Source organism: Prionailurus bengalensis, chromosome A2 (genome assembly GCF_016509475.1).
Source record: "Prionailurus bengalensis isolate Pbe53 chromosome A2, Fcat_Pben_1.1_paternal_pri, whole genome shotgun sequence".
In the NCBI taxonomy this organism is placed as follows: Eukaryota; Metazoa; Chordata; class Mammalia; order Carnivora; family Felidae; genus Prionailurus; species Prionailurus bengalensis.
This window is the reverse complement of record NC_057348.1, coordinates 8,810,151-8,825,109: the sequence shown is the minus strand read 5'-3', so window position 1 is coordinate 8,825,109 and position 14,959 is coordinate 8,810,151.

Sequence of the window (14,959 nt, the reverse complement as noted above, 5' to 3'; positions counted from 1 at the left end):
CGTCAGGCTCTGTGCTGAGAGCTCAGAGCCTGGAGCCTGTTTTCGGATTCTGTGTCTCCCCCTCTCTCTGCTCCTACCCATGTGTGCTCTCTGTCTCTCTCTCTCTCTCAAAAATAAATAAACATGAAAAAAAATATATCAGTGGTGGTCTAGAGCCACCCTACTGGGGTCACAGGCATGCAGTCAGCGTCTTTAAGGTAAGATCCCCTCCTGGAACCTGCAAAGTACCTCGGGGCTCGGATCTTTCTGGGGGGCCTCTCCTGCAGGTGTGCTACCTACTCACACACACCTGAGAAGTACCCCTTTCTACTGAGAGAAAGCACAGAGCCCTGGAAAGCTGGGGATAGAAGTACACCAGGTGGGGAGGTGACACTCTTTCTGAAGTTATAACTGTTGTTCCCTGGGGCCTTTTCTTTCTTTCTTTTTCTTCCTTCCTTCCTTCCTTCCTTCCTTTACATTTATTCATTTTTGAGAGACAGAGCACAAGCAGGGGAGGGGCAGAGAGAGAGGGAGACACAGAATCCCAAGCAGGCTCCAGGCTCTGAGCTGTCAGCACCGAGCCGACGCGGGGCTCGAACTCACGGACTGTGAGATCATGATCTGAGCCAAAGTCGGCCCCTCAACCGACTGAGCCACCCAGGCGCCCCGCCCCCCGCCCCGGGGCCTTGTCTAAGCATACACTGGAGTTTTGCATGCGCACAGAGTAGGTGTACTCAGAGTGCAAATTGTTTACATTGAGAAAGTCTGTGAAAGTCCAGTTCTGTGTCCTGGAACCGTGTCAGTGAATGGGGGGGTCATCTGGGTCAGAACCTTAAACTGAACCCTGCTGAGTGTCCTCACTTGGGAGCCTGGAACCCTGAGGCAGGGAGAGGTTCCCTTTGCCCCGGGGAGGGGAGGGGAGGGGAGGGGAGGGGAGGGGAGGGGAGGGGAGGGTGTGCAGGGCTCCCTGAGCACATTCCTGTGGCTGTTCGGGTGTCCCTCCCTTCCCTCCGAGGGGACTGACCCACTCCAGGGCTTCTGTCTCACCGGGACAGTCTAGACCGGGGAACCTTCTGAAGGTGGCTTTCCTAGTGTCCTGTGGGACGCGGCTGCTCGTCCCTGCTGAGTCCAGTTTCTTTCCTGGATTCCTTTATTGATGGAACAGCGCAGCCCTTGGGCCCCGGTTTCCCCTGGCACTTGGGCCCCTGAACTGTAAGCTGGTGGAGAGAGACGGTGTGAGGCAAGGTGGAAACTGCGGGAAACCCAAGTAGGATTTGTGTTCCGTTTTACTCAAGACAACCTCACGGTGTGAGATGAATGTGTTTAAGTTCTTGGGTCATTTTTCATTCTTGGGTCAGTTTTTGTTTGTATGCGTCCCTGGAGAACACTGACACCAACAGGCCAAAGCAACTGAATTCTTACTTTAATCGATGCGAGGAAAACCAGCCAAAGCTTACATAAAACTTTGAAAAGCCGATGCATTTAAGGAGCTAAACTCAAACCCCTAACGCATCAGAATCTGCTACCCATTCCCAGAGATATCCTGAGGGTGACACAGGGGCAGGGCAGATTGTTGATAGTGTGGGATCTCTGAGCACAATGGCCCAGAAAGAATTCTCGAGACAGTCTGTGGTGCAAAAAGGTGGTTTTATTATAGCGCGGGGACAGGACCTGTGGGCAGAAAGAGCCGCACTGGGGTTGTGAGCAGGGACTGATTACATAGGTTTTTTTAAAAATATAATTTATTGGGGCGCCTGGGTGGCGCAGTCGGTTAAGCGTCCGACTTCAGCCAGGTCACGATCTCGCGGTCCGTGAGTTCGAGCCCCGCGTCAGGCTCTGGGCTGACGGCTCGGAGCCTGGAGCCTGTTTCCGATTCTGTGTCTCCCTCTCTCTCTGCCCCTCCCCCGTTCATGCTCTGTCTCTCTCTGTCCCAAAAAAATAAATAAAAAAATATATATATACATAATTTATTGTCAAATTGGCTTACGTACAACACCCAGTGCTCATGCCAACAAGTGCCCTCCTCAAGTGCCCATCGCCCATTGCCCCGCCCCCACCCTGTTTGTGCTCTGCATTTAAGAGTCTCTTATGGTTTGCCTCCCTCTCTGTTTGTAACTATTTTTTCCCCCTTCCCGTCCTCCCTGGTCTTCTGTCAAGTTTCTCAAGATCCACATATGAGTGAAAACATACGATACCCGTCTTTCTCTGATTGACTTATTTCACTCAGCATAGTACCTTCCAGTTCCATCCACGTTGCTGCAAATGGCAGGGTTTCATTCCTTCTCATTGCCAGGTCGTATTCCGTTGTATATATAAACCACATCTTCTTTATCCATTCATCAGTTGGTGGACATTTAGGCTCTTTCCATCGTCTGGCTATTGTTGGAGGCGCTGCTATAAACATTGGGGTGCATGTGCACCTTATATAAGGCTTTCTATCCTATGCAGGTTAAGGTGACGTTAGGGCTTCAGGAAATTGGGTCTATAGGTTCCTGGAGTTCCTGGAGGTCTATTATTAGCACTGTGTTTTTCTTGTAAACCATTCAGACAGTTGCAAACTATATATGTGTGTGTGTGTGTGTATATATATATATATATATATATATAGAGAGAGAGAGAGAGAGAGAGAGTGTGTGTGTGTGTGTGTGTGTGTGTGTGTGTGTTAAGGGGGTGGTGGTTAAGGGGTGTCAGCTCATGTCTTGCCCTCAGCTTGTTTTTAGCCCTCTCCTCGGTAATGCTGTAACCCAACGAATGTGAGTTTGCTCTTTGGTGGGTCATAGGGGTAGAGGCTCATCCCGGGGGGAGCTGCCACACAATGGAAACTATTTGGAGCGAATAAGATCACAGGGAATAACTTCCAAAGCCTGGACTCCCCGGCAAGGGTGAGAGTGGGTTCCTTTTATTTAGAGTTAGGATGGGTGGCTCAGTCGGTTAAGCGGCTGACCTCGGCTCAGGTTATGGTTTGGTGAGTTCGAGCCCCGCGTCGGGCTCCGTGCTGACGGCTCGGAGCCAGGAGCCTGCTTCCGATTCTGCGTCTCCCTCTCTCTCTGCCCCTCCCCAGCTCACGCTCTGTCTCTCTCTCTCTCTCTCTCAAAAATAAATAAACACTAAAAAAACATTTTTAAAAAATATTTAGGGTTAAGATGAATATCCAGAAAGGGGAATTTTTTCCTCGTATGTGGAGGTGGGCACAAGGTTGCACATGCATCTGGACGCGTGATTATACATACAGCGTGTTGTTTGTTAATGAGGTTTGTGCTCCTTCTTGGGCAGAGAGTTTAACATTCATTATACATTGTTTTTGTTTACTTTTTAAAGTTTATTTATTTTGAGAGACAGGGAGAGCCAGCGAGCGTGGGGGAGGGGCAGAGGGAGAAAGAGAATCCCAGGCAGGCTCCACGCCTCCGGCACAGATCATGAACAGCGAGACCATGACCTGAGCTGAAGCCGAGTCAGATGCTTAACCCACCGAGCCGCCCGGGCAGCCCCACGTGTCTCTGTTTATTTTAAATAAATCTGTAGATAGCAAAGTCTAACCTAAGAAAACTTGCTGCCCATAGATCCTGGATCCCTCCAGCACGGCTACACCAGCCCCACCCAAATACACGGTGTTGATCATTTCTTGAACTTTTGGTTAGTGTTTCCTTATATAAAAACAGCCATCACAGGGGGCGCCTGGGTGCCTCCGTGGGTTAAGGGTCTGACGTCGGCTCAGGGCATGATCTCGCAGTTCGTGGGTTCGAGTCCTGCGTCCGGCTCCGTGCTGGTAGTGTGGAGCCTGCTTAGGATATTCTCTCTCTCTCACTCTCTCTCTCTGTCTCTCTCTCAATCTCTCCCTCCCCCCTTTCCCCCACCTGCATGCACTCATGCTCACTCTCTCTCAAAATAAATGAATAAACTTAAAAAAAAAAAAAACCCAGCCGTTGCAAATGCATATTTTTCTTATCTACATTTGGCCTTGTAATGAGAAGTCGGACATTTTTTTTGTTGTTTGCGGGCAGCTTACACCGGCCCCCGGCCTCTGAACTGTGCCCCCCGCCCCCGCTCCCCCCACCCCCCACTGGGAAAGCTGATGAGAACGTCTGGAAGCCCCCTTCTCTGGCGCTGACTTCAGACTCAAAATCGCACAAACCCCGGCCTGCCTGGTGTGCAGAATCTTTGCTCCGGCCCCACCCCACCCCCAGGGAAAACCCGAACCAGGCAGCTCCTTTCCTGGCTTTCTGAAGCCATTTCACAGGAGGCCGGCCCTTCCTCCCCCAGGGATGCCTGTCATGTGAGTCCTGAGCTTTCCCCTACTCTCTCCGGGTGTGTTTGTGTGTGTGCTTGTGTGCCGCGTGGGTGTCATTCTTTTTTTTTTTTTTTTTTTAATGTGTATTTATTTTTTGAGAGAGAGACAGAGCATAAGTCGGGGAGGGGCAGAGAGAGAGGAAGACGCAGAATCCGAAGCAGGCTCCTGGCTCTGAGCTGTCAGCACAGAGCCTGGCGCGGGGCCCAAACCCACAAACTGTGAGATCCTGACCTGAGCCAAAGTTGGACGCTCAACCAGGCACCCCAGAGGCAGCAGTCATTTAACTAGAGAAAGAGAAGGGAGAGTCAAAGGCAGCCAGTAGACGGGGGCCTGAGTCCACGCTCCTTGACCCCAGAGGACTCACCAGGACCTTTAAGGACCTCTGCTGCTTCTGCCCCTGCCTCTACTGCAGCCAAGATCCTGAGCCTCGAGGGAGAGGGCACGACACTCAGGTGCCCCTGTGGCACAGCAAAGGGATTGGTTCCACTTGATTTAAGTCCAGGGTCCTTAAACCCTGTAGGGCAGCCAGTGGTCTCGGGAGAGGCTCTGGAGAACCCTGAGGCTCCCTGGAGGAAAATGTTAAAAATACCCGGGTAGAGAGGACACCCCCCCTCCCCCGAAGTATATCCAGCGATGGGAAAAAACAAGACAGAGAAGGAAGCAGAAGAAACAAGTGTTGAAACCGAGGTCTAAAATTTGCCCAACCGGAAAGGCAACGTGTAATAAAAGAATATCCGCAATAAAAAGGAGAAAAGTACCCTGCTTGGCCCTCGGGGCCTCTCAGAGGTGGCTTCTGAATTCATCTTGCTAATTTAGGAACCCTCCTGCACCGAATCAGTGGTAGGGTCAACTTGCAGTGACACCCTGGGACCCCGCTAAGTTGTAGCAAGATACCCGGATCATCTTTGGGGAGTTACTGAATATCATACAGAGGACAAGAGAGTATGACTCACCTTAATCATCAGAAAACTACTGTCTCGCCTGACTTCCCAGTGGTCATACCACGGTGTCCTGAAATATCCTTCACTAAGCACAGCAACTCTGACCGAGCAAGGAATGAATTAAATTTAAATGAAGTCTTCGGCACTTGCAAATTTTATTTTATTTCCTTGAAGATTTATTTGCGGTAGCTTTTGAAATTTTTATTTTTTTATTCTACTTCATTTTGAGACAGAGAGAGAGAATGGGAGGGGCGGAGAGAGAGGATCCCAAGCCGACTCCGCACTGTCCGCATGGAGCCCGGCGTGGGGCTTGCACTCAACAAACCGGGAGACGGTGACCTGAGCCGAAATCAAGAGTCGGGCACTTAGGTGGTTCCGGGTTCCGGGGGGGTGGGGGTGGGGGTGGGGGCAGGCAAGCGGGAGCCAGGGCCTGACCACGTGGGTCCTGATGCCTCCTCCCTTGGTTTCAACACCAGGTCGCAGTGATCTGTGATAGGCTTCGCTATCCTCGGAACTGGATTACTGTGCCTTCCAGGCGGCATAAAGCCTTTTCCTGCATTTCATACCCTTGGGAATGTTGCTGCATTGGCCAGTGTGTGCCTTTTAATGGGACCCTGAAGCAGCTGAAGAACATGCTTGAAACAACACGATGGCTTTGCAACGATTATTCTGCTTATTGTGTTTCATATTTACCTCGTGTGCTGCTCTTTGGTGGCACACGAGGGGACCGGCCTTATTATTCTGCATGTTGCAGTTCTCGTCAATGACCTGGTTTAGCCTGTCCTACATCCCGCTCGCAAGGGATGCGAATTAAAAGCTGTTCCTCTCTCTTAAGTTGAAAATCAGAAATTCTTTGAAGAGAGCATTGGAGGGGCACCTGGGGGGCTTAGCCAGTTAAGTGTCTGACTTCGGCTCAGGTCACGACCTTGCGGTTTGTGGGTTCGAGCCCCGCGTCGGGCTCTGTGCTGACAGCTCAGCCAGCAGCCTGCTTTGGATTCTGTGTCTCCCCCTCTCTCTCTGCCCCTCCCCTGCTTGCACTCTGTCTCTCTCTCAAAAATAAATAAACATTAAAAAGAATAAAAGTTGGATGCTTAACCAACTGAGCCACCCAGGCGCCCCCAAAATTTTTTGATAAGGATCAGAGAAGTTCCCTTCTGAGGTTCTGTTCTCTTGACGACAGTCGTCATGGAAACAGAATATTGCCTTACAAAAATTGCTTCCACTTCTTTCAATTGTCTTAAAAACAGTAATATACTTATATTCCTTTGGCGGCTTCCCTTTTTCTTCTAGCTTCATTACGACATAATTGGCAAATAAAATGTGCATATATTTAAGGTGTACAACGTGATGATACATACATACATTGCGAAATGATTATCACAATCAAGCAAATTAACACATCTATCCTGTAGCTAAAAGAGAGAGAGAGGGGAAAGAAATAATGGCTGGAGACGTCCCAAATCTTGGGAGAGGCAGGGACACCCAGGTAAATGAAGTCAAGTGTCACCAAATGGGTTCAACCCAAAGAACACTTCCCAAACACATTATGATCAAGTCACCAAAAATCAAAGACAAAGAATTCTGAAAGTAACAAGAGGAAAGGGACTCATCACACACAAAGGAATCCCAATTAGACTATCGGTGGATTACTCAGCAGAAACCTTACAAGCCACAACAGAATTGGATCCCTATATTCAGAGTGCTGAGGGAAGAAACTGTCAACCAAGAATGCTTTTCCTAGTAAAGCTGTCCTTCAGAAACGAAGGAAATATAAAAACTTCCCCAGACAAACAACTGTTGAGGGAGTTTATTTTCTTATTTTATTTGTATTTTTTTTTAAACCTTAAAAAAATGTTTTTATTTATTTTTGCGAGACAGAGAATGAGCAGGCGAGGGACAGAGAGAGAGGGAGACACAGAATCCGAAGCAGGCTCCGGGCTCTGGGTTGTCAGCACAGAGCCCGACACGGGGCTGGAACCCAGCAGCGGTAAGATCATGACCTGAGCTGAAGTCCGGATGTCTGACGCTTAACTGACTGAGCCACCCAGGCATCTCTGGTTGGGGGAGTTTTATCACCAGTAGGCCTGCCTTATGAGGAGACGCAAGAGGGAATTCTGGAAGCTTAAATAAATGGATGCTGATGAACAACGTGAAAAAAAATGTGGAAGTTTGAAACTAACGGGTTAAACTGTCTTTGTTTTTATTTTAAAGTCCTCTCTACATCCGACGGGGGGGGGCTCAAAATCACAACCCTGACATCACAAGTCACACACTCTTCCAACTGACCCACCCAGGCACCCCTACTGTTGTTGTTTTTAAGATAAACCAAATTGACAAACCTTTGGCTAGGCTAAGAAAAAAATACAGGAGATTCAGATGACTGAAATCCGAAATGAAAGAGGAGAAACTGTATCTGACATCATAGAAATACAAAGGGATTGTTAGAGATTACTGTGAACAATCACACGCAAACCAATTGGGTAACCTAAAATAATTGGATAACTTCCTCAAAGCACACAACCTCCCAAGACTGAATCATGAAGAAACAGAAACATCTGAACCGACCAATAGTGAGTAAGGAGATTGAATTCCCAATAAAGCCTCCCAACAAAGAAAAGCCCAGGACTGGATGGCCTCACTGGTGAATTCTAATCATTCAAAGAAGAAAGAATACAAATCCTTTGTAAACTCTTACAAAAAAAAAAACTGAAGCAGAGGGAACACTCCTAGAGTTCTTTTACCAGGCCAGCATTACCCTGATGACAAAGCTGGACGAATCAATGAGATACACCACATTAACTGAATAAAGGGTGAAAAGCACACGATCATCTTAACAGGTGCAGAGAAAAAAAACCTTTGACAAAACTCAACACCCTTTCATGTTAAAAATTCTCCATAAATTTAGTATTGAAGAAACGTTTATAGATTCTGCATTAAGCGAATTCATGAAGTATTATTTCTGTGTCTGACTTCATCTGGCATAACGTCCTCCAGATTCATTCAGGGTTTTTTTTGTTTTTTTTTTTATTTTTTTTTCAACATTTATTTATTTTTGGGACAGAGAGAGACAGAGCATGAACGGGGGAGGGGCAGAGAGAGAGGGAGACACAGAATCGGAAACAGGCTCCAGGCTCTGAGCCATCATCAGCCCAGAGCCCGACGTGGGGCTCGAACTCCCGGACCGCGAGATCGTGACCTGGCTGAAGTCGGACGCTTAACCGACTGCGCCACCCAGGCGCCCCCAGATTCATTCAGGTTTTAACAAATGTCGGAATTTTCCTTGCTCTATGAGACCGAATACCATTCCTTTGTCTATAGACGCCCCATTTTCTTTATCCGGTCATCTGTCAACACTCGGGTTGTTTCCATATCTTGGCTATGGTGTATAATACTGCAGTGAGCACGGGAATACAGACATCTTTTCGAGAAGTAACAAGTGTTGGTAAGATGTGGAGAAAAGAGAACGGTTGGGGAGCCTGGGTGGCTCAGTCGGTTAAGCGTCTGACTCTTGATCTAGGCCCAGGCCATGATCTCACAGTCGTGAGTTGGAGCCCTGCATGGGGCTCTGTGCTGATGGCGCACAGCCTGCTTAGGATTCTGTCTCTCCTCCTCTCTGCCCTTCCCCTGCTTGTGCTCGCTCCCTCCCTCTCTCTCCCTCAAATAAATAAACTGTAAAAAATTATTACAGTATTAATGACTATATTCCCTAGGCTTTACTTTACATCCCTGTGACTTATTTATTTTATAACTGGAAGTTTGTATCTCTTAATCCCCTTTACTGATTTCATGAGTCCCCCTACCCCCTTCTCTGTCAACCCCCGGTTTGACCTTTGTATTTGTAAGTATGATTCTGTTTTATTTTCTTTGTTTTGTTTTGTAGGTTCCACGTATAAGTGAAATCACGTGGTATTTGTTTTTCTCTGTCGGACTTACTTCACTTAGTATAATATGCTCTGGGTCCACTCATGTTGTCACACATGGAGAAATTTTATCCTCTTTGGGGGCTGAGGAATATTCCTTTTCGTCTTTTTGATAATGGCCCTTCTGACAGTTGTGATGTGATATCTCATCGTGGTTTTGATTTGCATTTCCCTGATGATTAGTGATGTTGAGTATCTCTTCCGGCATCTGTTGGCCATCTGTATGTCTTCTTTGGACAAATATCTCTTCAGGTCCTCTGCCCATTTTTAAATCAGACTTTTTTAGTGTTGAGTTGTATGGGTTCTTTATGTATTTTGGATATTAACTCCTTCTTGGATATGTTATTTGCAAATATCTTCTCTAACTCAATAATTTGCCTTTTTGTTTTGTTGACGGTTTGCTTTGCTGTAAAAATCTCTTGTTTTCAGTTTCAGATAGTCCTACTTGTAGATTTTTGCTTTTATCTGAGAAGACATCCAAAAAGATATTGCTGAGACCAATGTCCAAGGTTTACTGCCCATGTTTTCTTTTAGGAGTTTTATAGTTTCAGGCCTTACATTTAGGTCTTTAATCCATTTGGGGTTTATTTTTGTATGTGGTATAAGAAAGTAGTCTGGTTTCATTCTTTTGCATGTTGCTGTCCAGTTCTCCCAAAATTTATTGTCTTTTCCTCGTTGTATACTTTTGCTTCCTTTGTCGTAGATTAATTGACCACATAAGTATGAGTTTATTTCTGGGCTGTATTCTGTTCCATTGAGTTCTGTGTCTGTTTTCATGCTGGTACCGTACTGTCTTTTTAGTATAGCTCTATAGTATTCTTTGAAATCTGGGAGCATGATACTCCAGATTTGTTCTTTCTCAAGATTGCCTTGGCTATTCAGAGTCTTTTCAGTTCCATACAAATTTTAGGATGATTTGTTCTAGTTCTGTGAAAAATGTTAAAAATGCTATTGCTATTATGATAGAAATTGCATTTAATCTGTAGATTGCTTTCGTTAGTATAGACATTTTAATATTATTAATTGTTCCAATCCATGAACATGGTATATCATTCCATTTATTTGCATTATCTTAAACTTCTTTCATCAGTTTCTTATAGTTTTCAGAATACAGAATACAGGACTTTCACCTTCTTGATTAAATTTATTCCCAGGTCTTTTTATTCTGTCCAATGCAATAGCAAACTGTTTTCTTAATTTCTTTTTTTTAATAATTTCTTTTTTTTTGACAATTGTTGTGTAGAACTGTAACAGATTGTATATTAATTTTATATCTTGCAGCTTCACTGAATTCATTTATTCTAAATTTTTTTTTCAACGTTTATTTATTTTTGGGACAGAGAGAGACAGAGCATGAACGGGGCAGGGGCAGAGAGAGAGGGAGGCACAGAATCGGAAACAGGCTCCAGGCTCTGAGCCATCAGCCCAGAGCCTGACGCGGGGCTCGAACTCACGGACCGTGAGATCGTGACCTGGCTGAAGTTGGACGCTTAACCGACTGCGCCACCCAGGCGCCCCTGAATTCATTTATTCTAATAGTTTTTTGGTGGAATCTTTAGGACGTCCTGTATTTCGTATCATGTCATCTACAAACAGTGATAGTTTTATTTCTTCCTTATCAATTTGGATGCCATTTATTTGTTTGTTTGTTATCTTTTTTTTTTTTTTTCTTAATTGCTGTGGCTAGGGGCTTCAAGTACTATGTTGAATAAAAGTGGCAAGAGTGGAGGCACCCAGGTGGCTCAGTCAGTTGAGCATCTGATGCTTGATTTCAGCTCAGGTCATGATCCTGGGGAGCCCCCATTGGGCTCCACACTGAGTGTGGAGCCTCCTTCAGATTCTCTCTCCCTCTGCTCGTTTTTCCTGTTCATAATCTCTAACTCTGTCTCTAAAATAAAAATTTTTTTTTTTTTTAATTTTTTTTTTCAACGTTTATTTATTTTTGGGACAGAGAGAGACAGAGCATGAACGGGGGAGGGGCAGAGAGAGAGGGAGACAGAGAATCAGAAACAGGCTCCAGGCTCTGAGCCATCAGCCCAGAGCCTGACGCGGGGCTCGAACTCACGGACCGCGAGATCGTGACCTGGCTGAAGTCGGATGCTTAACCGACTGCGCCACCCAGGCGCCCCTAAAATAAAAATTTTTTCAAAAGTGGCAGGAGTGGACATCTTTGTCTTGCCCCTGATCTTAAAGGAAAAGCTTTCAGCGTTTTTTCTATTGAGTATAATATTAGCTTTGGGTTGTTTTTGTTGTTGATGTTTTTAAGTAGGCTCCACACCCAACACAGGGCTCAGACTCACGACCCTGAGATCAAGACCTGAGCTGAGCTCAAGAGTCAGCCAGTTAGCCAACTGAGCTACCCAGATGCCCCTATGGGTTTGTTTTATGACTTTTGTTATGTTGAGCTATGTCCCCTGTATACCCACTTTGTTTACATTTTTTTAATCATAAATGGATGCTGAATTTTGTTGAATTCTTCTGCATCTCTTGAGATGATCATACGATTTTTACCCTTCATTTTGTTAATGTGGTGTATCCTGTTGATTGATTTGTGAATATCGAACCATCCTTGCATCTCTGGAATAAGTCCTACTTGATTATGGTGTATGATCCTTAATGTATTGTTAAAAATTCTGTTTGCTAATATGTTGTTGAAGTTTTTGCATCTATATTTATCAGGAATATTGGCCTGTAATTTTCTTTCTTTTCTTTTCTTCTCTTCTCTTTTCTTTTCTTTGTTCTTTGGTAGTCTTTGGTTGTGGTGTCTGGATAATGCTGGCCTACAGAATGAATTGGAGAGCAGTCCTTCCTCTTCAATTTTTGGAATAGTTTGAGAAGGATAGGTATTAGCTTTTTAAACGTTTGATAAAATTCACCTTTGATATTGTCTGGTCCTGGACATTTGTTTGTTAGGAGTTTTTATTTTTTTATTTTTATTTTTTTTATTTTTTATTTATTTATTAAAAAAATTTTTTTTTTCAACGTTTATTTATTTTTGGGACAGAGAGAGACAGAGCATGAACGGGGGAGGGGCAGAGAGAGAGGGAGGCACAGAATCGGAAACAGGCTCCAGGCTCTGAGCCATCAGCCCAGAGCCCGACGCGGGGCTCGAACTCACGGACCGCGAGATCGTGACCTGGCTGATGTCGGACGCTTAACCGATTGCGCCACCCAGGCGCCCCAGGAGTTTTTAAATTACAGATTCAATTTCATTACTAGTAACTGGTCTGTTCAGATTTTCAATTTTTTCCTGATTTAGTCATGGAAGACTGTGTGTTTCTAAGAATTTATCCATTTCTTCTTTGTTGTCCAATTTATTTGGCATATAATTATTTGATAGTAGTCTCTTATAATCCTTTTCACTTATGATTTTATTTGAGTTTTCTCTTTTTTGTTTCTTGTTGAGTCTTGTTAAAGATTTACTAATTTTGTCTATCTTTTCAAAGAACCATCTCTTAGTTTCATTGATCTTTTCTATTGTTTTTTTTTTAAAGTCCCCATTGTATTTATTTCTGCTCTCCTCTTTATTATTTCCTTCCTTCTAATAAATTTGGGCTTTGTTTATTCCTTTTCTAGTTCTTTAAGGTGTACGATTAGATTGTTTATTTGAGATTTTTCTTGTTTCTTGAGGTAGGCCTATTAAACTGGAAAATTGCCTCCTAGAACTGCTTTTGCTGGATTCCATAGGTTTTGGAATGTTGTGTTTCCGTTTTCATTTGTCTCAAGGTATTTTTTTTTATTTCCCCTTTATTTCTTTGTTGGACCATTGGTTGTTTAGTAGCATGTTGTTTAGCCTCTACATGTTTGTTTTTTCCTTTTTTTTCTTCTTATAATTGATTTCTAGTTCCATATTGTTGTGGCTGGAAGGTGCTTGATATTATTTCAATCTTTTTAAATTTACTGAAAGTTGTTTTGTGACCTAACATGATCTATCGTGGAGAATGTTCCATGTGCACTTGGAAAGAATGTGTATTCTGCTCTTTGGGGATGGAATGTTCTCTATATGGCTGTTGAGTCCATCCGGTTTAGTGCGTCGTATAAGGCCACTGTTTCCTTATTGATTTTCTCTTTGGATGATCTATCCATTGATGTAAGTGAGGTGTTAAAATTTTCTACTATTGCTGTATTGCTGCACATTTCTCCCTTTATATCTGTCGATATTGGCTTTATGTCTTTAAGTGCTCCTGTGTTGGATACATAGACATTTACAATTGTTATATCCTCTCATTGATCGATCCCTTTATCATTACGCAGTGCCCTTCTTGGTTTCTTGTTACAGCCTGTTTTGAAGTTTATTTTTTTTCTGACACATGTACTGCTATTCCAGCTTCTGTTTCGTTTACACTTGCATGGGATATCTTTTGCCATCCCTTCACCTTCAGTCTGTATGTGTCTTAAGGTCTGAAGTATATCTCTTGTAGGCAGCATATAGATGGGTCTTCTTTAAAAAATACATTCAGGGGCGCCTGGGTGGCTCAGTCGGTTGAGCGTCCGACTTCGGCTCGGGTCACGATCTCGCTGTCTGGGAGTTCGAGCCCCGCGTCGGGCTCCGGGCTGATGGCTCGGAGCCTGGAGCCTGCTTCCGATTCTGTGTCTCCCTCTCTCTCTGCCCCTCCCCCGTTCATGCTCTGTCTCTCTCTGTCTCAAAAATAAATAAACGTTAAAAAATTTTTTTTTAAATACATTCAGTCAATCTATGTATTTTGATTGCCACATTTAGTCCACTGACATTTAGAGTAATAATTAATGGGTGTGTGCCTACTACCATTTTATTTATTGTTTTCTGGTTGTCTTTATAGTTCTCTGTTCCTTTATTTATTTATTTTTTTTATTTTTTTTAACGTTTATTTATTTTTGAGACAGGGAGAGACAGAGCATGAACAGGGGAGGGTCAGAGAGAGAGGGAGACACAGAATATGAAGCAGGCTCCAGGCTCTGAGCTGTCAGCACAGAGCCCGATGCGGGGCTCGAACCCACGGACCGCAAGATCGTGACCTGAGCTGAAGTCGGACGCTTAACCGACTGAGCCACCCAGGCGCCCCTCTGTTCCTTTATTCTCTTTCTTCCCTTGTGATTTGATTACTTTTTTACTGTTATGTTTAGATTCCCTTCTACTTACTTACTTACTTATTTATTTTTGTGTATCTATCACAGGTTTTTAGTTTGTGGTTACCATGAGATTCATACATAACATCCTGGATATAGAAGTCTATTTTTTTTTTTAATTTTTTTTTCAACGTTTTTTATTTATTTTTGGGACAGAGAGAGACAGAGCATGAACGGGGGAGGGGCAGAGAGAGAGGGAGACACAGAATCGGAAACAGGCTCCAGGCTCTGAGCCATCAGCCCAGAGCCTGACGCGGGGCTCGAACTCCCGGACCGCGAGATCGTGACCTGGCTGAAGTCGGACGCTTAACCGACTGCGCCACCCAGGCGCCCCTAGAAGTCTATTTTAAGTTGGTGGTCACTTAAATTCAAACACATTCTATTTTTTTTAAATTTTTTTAATGGTTATTTTTTTTTGAGACAGAGAGAGACAGAGCATGAACGGGGGAGGGTCAGAGAGAGAGGGAGACACAGAATCAGAAACAGGCTCCAGGCTCTGAGCTGTCAGCACAGAGCCCGACGCGGGGCTCGAACTCACGGAGTGTGAGATCAGGACCTGAGCCGAAGTCGGAAGCTCAACCGACTGAGCCACCCAGGCGCCCCTCAGACACATTCTAAAGTATATTCCCCCTCTCCTCGTGCTTTATGTGTTTGATGCCATATTTTACCTCTTTTTATTTTGGGTACTCCTTAACTAATTATTGTAGATATAGTTGGTTTTAATA